A 12,281-nucleotide genomic window follows, 5' to 3' on the forward strand; every position below is an offset into this window, starting at 1 on the left:
CAGCCACATCTGGGACTATCAAATACAAAATCACCGTCTAAGCTTGTATTTCACTTAGATCCGACAGCTAATTAGGTAGCCATACTGCATCACAATTGTACATAGCCTTTTTTTCTGCTTCGACATCTGGTTAGTTTAGCAGTATACGAAAAATACAGAAAGTTTATCTGAAGATATCTTCATGTTTTAAGAATCTTTGCGATGATCAGTATGAACTCAGTAAAAACGTACATTCAAATCCTATTGTGGTGAATCTTCCACATGTAACATAAGATAGGCTAACAGATATCTTATGATGATACACTGTGCTTTAACTTGCTTACCTGGATTCTCTCAGACGTTTTAAGATTACCCTTCTTTTTAATCAAGAAAATACAAAGTGCTAGTCTGCTTCCCTAGTTTAACTCAAAGAAATGATTTTGAGATATTTCTCTACCTCTGGTAAAAATGATTTGGTCTGTGCTCTCGAATACTGACCAACTACAGAGCAATGACTCTGGGAGTCCTACACTACTACTATACAGGACACTCTAATAAGGAAATGTACAACGTTGACGCATGTTGCATTTATGAAAGGCATTCTTCACATAGCAAATACTCTACTCATCATGACTCAGAAAACCTTGTGGTAATATGAGGGGAAAAAAACGAAACGTCCTTTGTTTTGACTGGACCATTCACTTTTTATAAAGGCGGCGTAATCGCAACAGCTGTAGCCTCTGTGCAGCGCGATGCTGTCCTGCACCCGAAAGACAGCACCGGCTGCTACCGCACAACAACACAGCAGGCAATGAACTCACGCAGAAACATGCTAGCAATGCAAGCCTTTATAAATATGGATAAACACCATACATTTAGCAGAAAGCCCATTTCAAATAAACCGCTCCTGCAAATATCAAAAAAAAATATATATATATATACATAAATAATGAATAAAATAACCTGGGCTGTCACGCTACCTCTCCGTTTAAGGTGCCACAGTTTGCCCGTTTACCTGTTGGAACAAGCGGGGCCGGCGCGCAGCGTTGGCGGCAGTGAGCGGGGAGGAGACGGCGCGATGCTGAGCAGCAGCAACGCCAGCCCCAGCTGCAGCGGCAACGCCGGCGACGGGGGCCGTCCTGGGGGGGGGCGCGAGCCCTTTCCCCAATCGAGCGGAGGAACAGAACGCGCCGCGTCCCGGGGCCGGATTAATCAGCGCCGGAGGAGCCGGGGCCAGCAGGTCGAGCCGAGCACGCCGCCGTCTTCTGTGGAAACGTCGTCGGCCATTTAGAAAAATAAAAACAAAATAAAAGGGAAATTAAAAATAAAAAAAAAACGGGAGACGGCAGGGGGAGGGAGCGGCTTCAACGCTGGAGGATGCGGTGGGTGCTTAGCCCATTGTGCGCCTCGTCAGGAGGGATTATCTGAGAAGGACAAGGAGAGTGGAAACGGCGCGTTCAGGTCGTCACACGCACACGCGCGCACGCACACACACACACACACACACACACACACACACACACAGGCTGACGGATTCTGTCTTTGCTGTTCCTGCTGCTATTTCTGTCCCTGGCAAACCCCAGTGACACACACACGCGGCGAATGCACACACACACACACACACACACACACACACACACACGCGCACACACACGCGCACGCACACACACGCGCGCACACACACACAGAACGCACTGCGCTGGACTGCTTTCCTCTCCTTACCCAGGGACACCTCCGCGTGTGCTGGGAAACAGAAGACAGGAGCAGACATATCTGTGTTGTGCAAAACAGGGGCAGGGGAGGGGGTTGGTTCTAAGAGAGTGTGTGTGTGTGTGTGTGTGTGTGTGTCTGGGTGGGGGGGTGTATAATTGGGGAGGGGGGGGCCTCAAGAGAGCAGGAGCTGAAGGGGAGGGGCTGAGTGCTGGTGATAAATCAGCACCTGCCATGACTCCGTTCTTCACTCTAAACCCCCCTGGAGACTCACACGCTCAGAGAGAGGGGAAGGAAGGGGAGAGGGAGAGAGAGAGAGAGAGAGAGAGAGAGAGAGAGAGAGAGATAGATGGATGGATAGGGAGAGAGAGGGATAGATAGAGAGAGTGGGAAAAAGATGGATCGGGAGAGAGAGAAGGAGGGATAGGGAGAGAAAGGGAGAGAGATAGGGAGAAAGAAAGAGAGAGAGAGAGAGATAGGGAGAAAGGGAGAAAGAGATATCAGTTCCTGAGTCTGTCGCCGAGATGCAGGAGTAAATCTGGGCCCAGCTGGGAGGGGCGTGGCCACAGCACTCCCTGTTTTGCGAGCAGCCAGCCGCGAAACTCCCGCCACACTCCACCGACGGCCAGAGCCACGGTCTGCGTGTCCTGGCCAAAAACACGAGCGCAAACACACACGGGCACACGTGCAGCAGCACGTTCACAACACAACAACAGAAAGTTCTAACAGCCCGAGAGGCGGCAGAGTCTCAAAAACCAAAGCGCTCGCATCGCAGTCATGTTTCCAAATACAAAGACCGCCTTGTTGTTCACCAAGGTCAACCGTATCAACAAACGGCCAAGCTGAAACACCAAGTCCCTTCAGAAGGACTAATCTGAGATTTTATTCATTTGTTTCTCACAGTCCTCATGGTCATCGTCAAAGGTTAAGCACTGAACACAGAACAAAGCAAAAGAAAAAAGAAAAAAAAAAGGGGGCTCTGTGAACCCAGGAGTATGAGAAAGCCTATGTATAAAGACCTGCAAATACCTAAAATACTCCTAAAGCCTACAGCACAGAGAGCACCTCCCAGGTTCCAGTGTGTGATCCTGAGAAATTTCTGGTTATTGTTGAAAAAAAAAAAAAAAAAAAAAAAAAGAAATCTCCCAGACTAGCGATACTATAGCCATACTATAGCCATAGTGTAAAAGGGCAAAGATTGTGTTTGATATTCAGGTCAGTGATCTGCTGTGCGGAGGTTCAGATTCATATTCCGGCGAAGGGCCTTTTCTACTTTACCCTTCCAAAAGTCCTGAATAACAAGAAAAAGGGTGGGAACATCAGCCAAAAACGAGGAAAGAGAGTGACACAGGCTAAGGGAAATGGCGGCTTCAATTTTCGGGGTGTAGGTGCAGTGCCTTGACTCCTGGGCCATGATACTGGCTGCCAAAGCCCGTCTTCACTGCTATCAATCCAAACCCACAGCCCGCAGAGACAGTTCAGCAGAACCGTTTTCACATTTCAAAAGGGACGCTACCCCCACGCAGGGCCCACTCGGGATCAGATAAACGGTCTGAGGAGACCGCGGAAATCATCCGAAACGACAGAAGAGGAAAAGGCGTCGTCAGGTTTGCTGACGCCCGCTTCAAACACGTTGCTTTTGGTAAAAAAAATTCCAGTTCCACACAACAAAGTCCCTGAGCCTGTCAGTGACTTGCATGGCAGCCAATCGCCATTGGGGTGTGAGTGTGTGTATGAGAAGCATCAATTGTCAGTGCTTTGGATAAAGGAACTATATAAATTCCAACCATTTACCATTACCATTTACCCCTAAGCAGGGACAACTTGGGATCGGATAAACGGTGCAAGGCGTTGTTCGGTTTGCTGATGCCCACTTTAAACACGTTGCCTTTTGTTAAAAACCTCCAGTTCCACACCAAAAAAATGAAAGGGCTCAGTCATGTAATGCTTCTCAAAGATGGGAACAATATGGTCCCAAGACACTCACACTAAAAACAAAAGGCAACTGCAAACACAACCTCTGCCCAAAACGGCAAGTAGTGAATCAAACCTGTTATTCATCTCTTCTGGTGCAGATAGACTGCTGAGGTTTTCACAAAAAAAAAGGGGGGGGGGCTCTCTGGATATTTTTTGCAAGCTCCTGCTGTATACAATTGATGTATTATTCATGACACTGCAGTTTCGTAAAAAACAAAATTGAGATAACAATATAGCAGCTTTTGCAGCTCCAAGATTTCCTGAATTTTTACGAAACCCTCATTCTGTACCAAATCTCAGGTTTTTAATTACAGAACATTTGGCTTTCTGTAAACTAACAGAATGTACATTTTATACCCACAATGAAGGTATAAAGATGAGATAAGAAAAGGTTAAACCACTTCAAAAGTAATTGAGGAGATAAGAAACTAGTATATGGCGTGTAACCGTGTTAAATCAGTAACATCATAAACATTAATAACGCCAAGCATATCAGGCTGGGAAAGACATAGGCCTGATAAATCCACCTGGATTACTAACCTTGAGGCCATAACTAACAACCGTATCAACTAAAAACCTGGGAGGAAAACCGCCTGGTGACAAGTCATTATCCGATGAACTGTTGTTCCACTAGCAATTCATCTAGTCACATACCTATGTCAGTACGAGTCATAAAGCTTTACGATTCTCGAAGAGGACTGCCCAACCCTGTTACTGGAGCTCTGCCGCCCTGTAGGTTCTCGTTCCAACCCTGATTCTACAAATTAGCAGCTTAATGACATCTCTAGCCGTTGAATGAAGTGTGCTTCGTTAGGGCTGTAATTAAAACCTGCTGGACAGTGGGTCCCCAGGAACAGGTTTGGGAAGCCCTGCTCTAGAAGCAACTTGCTTCAAAATGCATGTACATATATTCAACCGCAGTCCATGCGATCACTGCAAAGGAGGCAAGATAAACCCTCACCTTCATCCGGGGGCAGCAAGTCTTTCACTTCCTTGCAGAGTTGATTAAGTTAGCTCAATTTAACTTCGCCACACTGCGCTTCAACTGAATCCAATACACTTTTAGGTTTCGAGCGATGATTTTAAACGTTTTTTTTTTCCTGATCTGCAAAATCACAGGTCCTCTAGGTATTGCTCTGATGCTTGGAGCGTAGACGTGTTATCGGGATGATGCACACACTGGCTCAGTGCCATGCAAAAAAAGAGGGACCCGCCAATTGGTCACAATGGCACTGACTAACATAAATGAAGAAAGGCAAGACCATAGCAGGTTAGACAGTAAATTGAAATGTAATCATGAATTATAAGCATCCATTCACTAACTTTGAATTTCTTTTAATGGGCTTAGACAGCAAACAAAATACCTTTTTACTAAAAACACATGACATTGGAGAGTGTTGAAAATAAAATCACACACTGTACTGTTACCTTAATCAGAGTGTAGAATGTCCATCGTTATTTGACCAGATCAGCAGTGACAGAGAAGGTCATTCAAAGTGAGCTTGACGCAATGGAGGCTACATAAGGTCACAATGCGTAGGCGTAAAATGCATTATCAATAAATGCAAATGCTTCATAAAAGCATCTTAACTTTGATGCCAGTGAAAGGGACCTTTTATGCAAAACCCTAACCTGTACCGCACAGGAAATGCGCTACCTATGAAACCTACTGAGCTGGCAGAATTTGCCCAGGTGGCAGCACTCTGAAAGACAGTTCGGTTCTTGTTATTGCAGACAACAGGACACTACTTTTGCGTGTAGTGTTGGCTTGACAACATTGTCAAGAAGATGGCTGCTGTCCACTACACATATCTTTGACATTTAGCTTTTGGACATACAGATAATAACGCAAGGCCAACACATCAGCCATATCAGCCTCTACGCCAGGGCTCTCCAACCCTGGTCCCGGAGAGCTACTGGGTCTGCTGGTTTGTGTTTTCGCCTTAAAATCAGCATCCTGCTGAGACCCAGGTAACCAGGTGAGGTGAGTTAATTAATCAATTAGAGCAGTAGATTACAGTTAAGTGCAGAGTAACAATGAAAACCAGCAGACCCTGTAGCTCTCCAGGACCAGGGTTGGAGACCCCTGCTCTACGCTCACCTCTATGTTGGCAAGCTGTCCATCACATATTTTTCACTCAACCATTAACGTAAACTCACTGTGTTCCCAAACAGAACACAGGACAGTAGCTGCTTCCACCAGAAGTTAAAATCCGTTCAACGGTAGTTTTTCTCCTGAGGAATGAGGTTTATGATCATGGTTGCTTATTGAATATCCGAGACACTAAAACACTTTGATTGGTGAATTAGTAAAACTACCAATGGAAGACCATGTTAACTAGCTCACGATGGTCCGAACACCGCCGTATAAGCCTGCCCGGTTTCTAGTTTCTCGTGAGCAACAGCTTCCCCACCACAATCTCACAGTGGAGCACTATTGCCATGTCACTGTACGCTGAAATGGGTGAAAGTTCGTTTTTTATGAAAACGGAAGGAATTATACGTTACACACACACACACACACAGAAAAACCAAAGTTGATCTGGAAGTAATTTTTTTTTATTTATTATTCTTCATGATAGTTGCACTGATCGAAACATAGTGAGCCAACTTGGTATTCTGAAAACGGCGAGTTTACGTTAGCTGGCCGCAACACTCAACAGCGAAATGATAATTGCCATTGTAGCTGAACGCACCTGGGGCCATGAAGCCAACCTCCACAATGCTATTTTTCCATCCAATAGAATAAGCTACTGTATGCACTGGCTCATTTTGCCTTACACGTTTTCTAATACATGCCCACCACGGCCTCACAGGACAGACATCTGCAGGCAAAGCTCAGCGATTTTTAGGAATGGACTTAACAGTGACCATGGGATCACCACACAGATACATTTTTTTGATTGTTCCAAATGACCATTTCAAAACGGTTGCCAAATAAAGGTAAACGAAGAACACACTAACAGAAGTGGGACACTTCGCAGCTCTGAAAACTATGCACTCACGTTCCCCGACATGAGCTGCATGATGGTAAAAACGACACGGGCTGCACTGACCCAGTCACGCATTATAGCGAGCGCCACACCCTGAAGGCCTATAATAATGAGGACCTGCGAGAATCACACACACGTTAAAGTGTGCGGCTCTCATCACTCATGTTGAGTTATTCCACTCCTTCTAGCATTTCTACCCAGTCTCCATACCACAGGCTCCCACTGCATATCTTCCAGTTCTTCCAGTATACTGATTCAACCCCCCCACCCCCCACCCCGACCCTCGCCCTAGGTGACAGCCACTGGATGCTTCCACGTGTGAATTAATAACTTTACATGCAAAGCATTCCTCTACCACAACCATGCAAATTACATTTCAGAGGAACTGCTAAAATGCAACTCCTGCTTCAGCACCGGATATGAGCCAACACAATATTTGCATGCATTTTCACCACCAGTTATGTGAGCCAAAGGGAGCAGTTCTTCCAAAGGAGCTATATGTATTCCTGAAGAAATCACTAGTGTGCATCAAAAACAATTCCTCCCATGGAAGGAAACTACAAAGCTGCACTAAAGCAAAGTAATTAAGCAGAGGTGTAAATCCAAGCCTACAGAAGCCTTAGGTTTTAAGATGAATTTGATGAGATTTTTTTACACTTGAAAACAGAGATCAGTCAGAAAATATCAGTTAGCCTAGATTATTCTGCGATAGAAAAATACTTCCCTGCAACTACTGCACATAGGAGACTACCCTTTCATGTTTTGATGCGCTCATGAGACAGAGAACACAGTGCTTCTTTTGTAAGAAAGAAAGAGGGTACAATCTGAGGATTTAACTCTTACTGGAAAGAAATGTATAAGAGGCAATGGGACATTCTTTTCCCACATTATGTGCACAGATTTTTCCAGATAAAATACCATGAATAAGCCAGTCAAGATCAACATGATTGCATGTTTTCAAGCAGAATCATTAGTACACAGGCCTACATAAACACACATATAACAGTATACGTTAATAACTTCAGCAATGGCTGTACTCTTATCACTAATGCTTACTATCACAGCACTTAGGCATTTTGTCGAGGCCAAGTAAACATTTTGAGGGGTACATTTTACATTTCTGCTAGTTGTTTTGTTGCTGTTATGTTAAGATGAGGCAATGGGAAACCCAAAACGAGTAACTTCTCACACCCACTCTCATGACAACCAGGTCAAACAGAAAAACACTATCACCGAACGTATTTTCAATCAGTAGCTAGCTATTTGGTAACTTTGATGGAAAGCGTAGGCCTTGATAAGTCGTTTGTATAGACAACATGTTCACTGTTTAACCAAATATGATGTACTTATATTCTCGTGATAAACTGGTGTTGTTGTAGTAAGACAACCCGAAGATAATACATAACCCCTTCCGCTGGATTTGTTTTTTTACCAGGCATTTGTGAAAGATCTAGTTCGCCATGTGTGATACAGTATTCGCTGCGTCTAGATGTGATCTGTTGCCTTATTCGTTTGAGCACCAATAATAGTAGCTAATTGTTCACAACAAACGTGGATTTTCAAATGTTGGCTTGCTTCCTAAATAATGCATAAAAACGTGTAATCATTTTATTCCCATTTGGGAGAAACACATATTTCGCTATCGAGTTTTTTTTTTTTTTTGGTATTTTAACGTTAGCTAGTTTACAGTAACGACGTTACTACAGCACGACAGTAACGTTAGGTAGCTAGCCAGCATTAGCCGAACGTTACTATTTTTCATAATCTAGCCATCACAATCTTGACATCACAGAGAAGGCGATTATTTATTTATGCGGCGGACGATAGCTAACCAACTTGTCCAAATTGAGCTCTGTCTGAGTGACCAGCTGACGTTGGTGAGATGGCGTTATGTGATTTTGCTAGCACAATAACTAGCTAGAACAAATAGCTAGCTAGTTAACGTTCCCCAGGTGTTAGTCTAAGCAAATAGCGGATGAGTAACGTTAGCTAGCTACAAAACGTTCGGCTACCTCACTTGCTATCGTTAATGCACTGATTTCACTACAGCAAAAAACATAGCCCACCAGCTACGTAGGTCGGCTGGCTAATTAGCCTGACAGCAACATTTACGCACTGTGGCAACAAAAATACCAAGGTAATTAGCGAGCTACCACCAACATTTGTTTAGCTAGTCTAGCTATCATCAGTCAGTAGCTACTTGGAGCAGATTAGTAGCGCTAGCTATATTACAGCTACACATCCACGTTTAATTTAACAATCGCACAAACCATTGTATATATATTTTTTTTTAAATAGCAGAATATAACTAACCTTGTTGGGAAGATCCTTAACGTACACTGACTTTTAATTCCATGCCGGTGATCATAACATTAGATCAACAGCTTTCTCTGCAGTGGCGGTTCAGGCGGAAGTTATTGGGCAGTGTGTGTATGGAGAACCAGTTGGCTCGCAATCTACCAAGCAAGATAGGTACATAACGTGAACTCCCTATACAAATCAGTCACACATATTTTCAACGAACCAATAAGTTAGTTAGTTACACACATTCACAAGCACGTGTATGAAAAAGACAATATACTAGTAGGCATATGTACGTCATGACGTTGGTGTGGTGTTGCACGTACTTTCTGAAATTGCGCGTTCTCTAAAAAACAGGTTGCTACATTTGACACATGATTTGTCTACGGGCGTATTTCACTCCAACAAACGACATGCAGAATTGAGTGGCCAGGAAATTACATTTACACAGACCAGTTTTTTCAAGCAAAGCATAACTATATATTGTAAGTTGGCTTGTGGGTGATTTTCTGGTGATGAGAGAGGTTTGAATTTTCACGAAACCCCCTAACTGACGTAGATGCAATTAACATTAACTAGACTGAAACGACAAACACTTTGCTGTCCACACCTAAATATGATGAAATCACTGAGTCACGAGAAAACACAAGATGAAGCCACATTCTCTACTACTGATTTCGGGTCAAGATAACATCTTAAAGCTTGTTTCTTGTTATGACACACCAAATTTACGACTGACGGTAACCACTTCCCTGGCATTCAAATATCGAAAATGTATTATTTGCACTTCCTGAGATTTGGCAGACATTACAAAATATATGAATCTATTAATCAAACTCCTGGCTCCCACTTGACTGAATTCATAAACGTGCTAAAATACTTTTATTTTTCTGTACAGATTGCTCTTAATGGATTACTGGTGAGCATACTGGAATAATAACAGGGAGGAATCTTGCTTTAAATCAGTGATTCCCAGTGTTAGCCCAAAGCAACAACACTTTCTCCTCCCAATTTTCCAAATCCCAGCTGTTGACCATTCCATCTCTGCAACACTGTTTAGCAATTTGGAAGGGCCCTACACTTTCACTCACATTGTCTAAAACCAGCTACTGTACTACTTTTCCCACCTCCCATTTTATCATATTATTTTGTAGCTGGTGCAGTCAAATAACAGGCACCCAACTCAGCAGTGGTCACGAGTGAGCCATGAATGGTTACCATACTGGTTACCATAATGGTTACATACGGGCCAAAACGGCTTGTGTTTTGTTCCCCTGCCACTTTCAATAACTGGTTATAAATGAAAATATACTATATTTTGCAGAGTGCATTTCTGTGTGCAAACCATTTCTTTTCATCAAGTATACTTAGTTGTTGGTATAATGCACTAATCTACTCTCATTAAGCGGTTCAGCGTGATGGCATCGTTCTTTTCCTAGTTGGTTACGATATTGATTGAGACATTTGAAATGCCATTTCTTTCTTTATACTAGGGGGTGCATTTTGTGCCAACTCCTGCTCTTAATTATTTACTTAGCTCAATCATATCTTGATCTGACATTTGCATAAGCACCAGCTACAGTTGCAGACTGTTCTCAAGTACAGAGGGTGAACAAGCATAGTGTATAAAGCTGTCAGAAAGTGAAAAATAAGGGAATTGGTTGGAATAAAAACCAGCATGCAGACCAGCCCGCAACCAGAGCTACTGTATGCACCTGTTTTCCACACTTATCGAAACTTATTGCAACTATGATATTAAAAGTGTTTTGTCAACAAACTCAGTGCGTTTTTACTTTCAGTCATTTAAATGCATGCCAACCCATAGTTGGATTAGCACACTTTTTCTGAAAGTTGAGATTAAAAATGAGCTTTCAAACTAGGTCGTGGTTGATTATAGCACAATATTGAAGAAATGTCATTGATGTTCTGTCATTTCCGGCTGGGTGCCCTGAATTTGCGAGTGATACTGGCAGAACCTGTACAGGGAACACAGTTATAAAGACAACGTGCAGTGGGGCATTTTTGTAAAGATGATGTCAGTGCTGTTAGTTTGCTCCACTGAAAGCTATCCATTTGTATGGCTTACAGATAACTGACTGTGCAGCTATTGACAAGTCCTTCAGGTAGTTCGTCGTTACATTTTTACAATAGAATGTTTAATATTGTTCAATACTAATAAAATTGATCTTGTCGGTTTAAATTCCTGTTGCAGGCAGTATAACAAGGAAAATGCGTGACGAACACATGTAAGTAGAGCAAGCGTGTGAACTACTGCTCATTTAATCAATTATGGGTGGGTGGGTATGAGCAAGTGCCGTAGGCCTGTATCTGTTTTTTTTCTCGTGCTTCGCCGCAATGTTTGTAGCTGTACGTCTAAATACCAAGACCAGGTTAATAGCCTATTTCGACATTCAGCAAGAGGTGTCGAAAAACGCCAATAACTAAGAAAAGCACTGTGAGCGAGTCGTACTGCAACGACCATTCTTTGATGGTATGGACTAGCTCCATTACTTGCTTCATGTGCTAAGGTATATTTTGAAAGGTTAAGTAACAGTGTATGTGGACAGCTCTTACATTCATTCCCGTGTCCGTCAGATTTAACCTAATTACAGTAGTTACACAGCTATACAGAAATTGATTCAAATTCAGCTACATGGATCATATGAGCCAGTTAGCATGTGTAACCGGCGAATTACACATTTGCCACTCAAAATGTATGTAATCTAGTTTGCTTCATTTCCTCCCGTAGCACGAGTATCAGCTGGATGTTAGTGTAATCTGTGGAGACTAGGCTATCAGTCAACAAGACCGTTGCGGTTAAAACAAATCTCCTGAATATTTCATATTTTTAGCAATGTCATAGAAACGATAAAATCTTTGTCGTTATCGAGCTACTTGTACCATTTCATCATGATCTCGTCATTTTAGAATCATGGATACATCTCGAACATACTAAAATGCGACAAGTACGCTTCGTTATCCCTATACATTAACTTGTAGGATAGCGCCTTCTGCTGACATAAAACAGAGCATTACAATGCACGTACATTTTCAAGACTTACCAGAGAAATATGACAAAACTAATATATTCAAGCATCAACGACCATATACAGGACATTATGTATACCAGTGTATGCTGGGTTTCGTTTAAAGCATCATTGAAATCTCTGAATTTTAACAAGCAGTTAATTTGTCTTAAGTAGGCGCTTCATGTTTAGAGGGGTTATGTAAGCCATATTGTCAGATATAGCTACGCATGCCACGAAGAATAAAATCCCAAAGTTCATATTGTGCTTTTTGTGCTATATTGCAAATTGTTAA

The 12,281-nt window shown here is 42.8% G+C and overlaps 1 protein-coding gene across 3 annotated transcripts in view; it reads right to left on the reverse strand.

The window, feature by feature from the left end:
- mib2 (MIB E3 ubiquitin protein ligase 2) overlaps window positions 1-9,251 on the reverse strand; it is a 74,786-nt gene extending 65,535 nt beyond the window's left edge. The window contains exons 1-2 of one of the 3 annotated variants that reach the window (XM_061257862.1): window positions 8,973-9,251; window positions 995-1,244 (exon numbers count right to left, since the gene is read on the reverse strand). The gene's annotated coding sequence lies outside the window, so the exon portion shown is untranslated. Of the gene's footprint in view, window positions 1-994; window positions 1,404-8,972 lie in introns of all 3 variants that reach the window. The other 2 variants (XM_061257861.1, XM_061257864.1) reach the window with 2 other exon arrangements.
- Window positions 9,252-12,281: the final 3,030 nt, after the last annotated feature.

The sequence above is a fragment of the Conger conger genome, chromosome 10 (genome assembly GCF_963514075.1).
Source record: "Conger conger chromosome 10, fConCon1.1, whole genome shotgun sequence".
In the NCBI taxonomy this organism is placed as follows: Eukaryota; Metazoa; Chordata; class Actinopteri; order Anguilliformes; family Congridae; genus Conger; species Conger conger.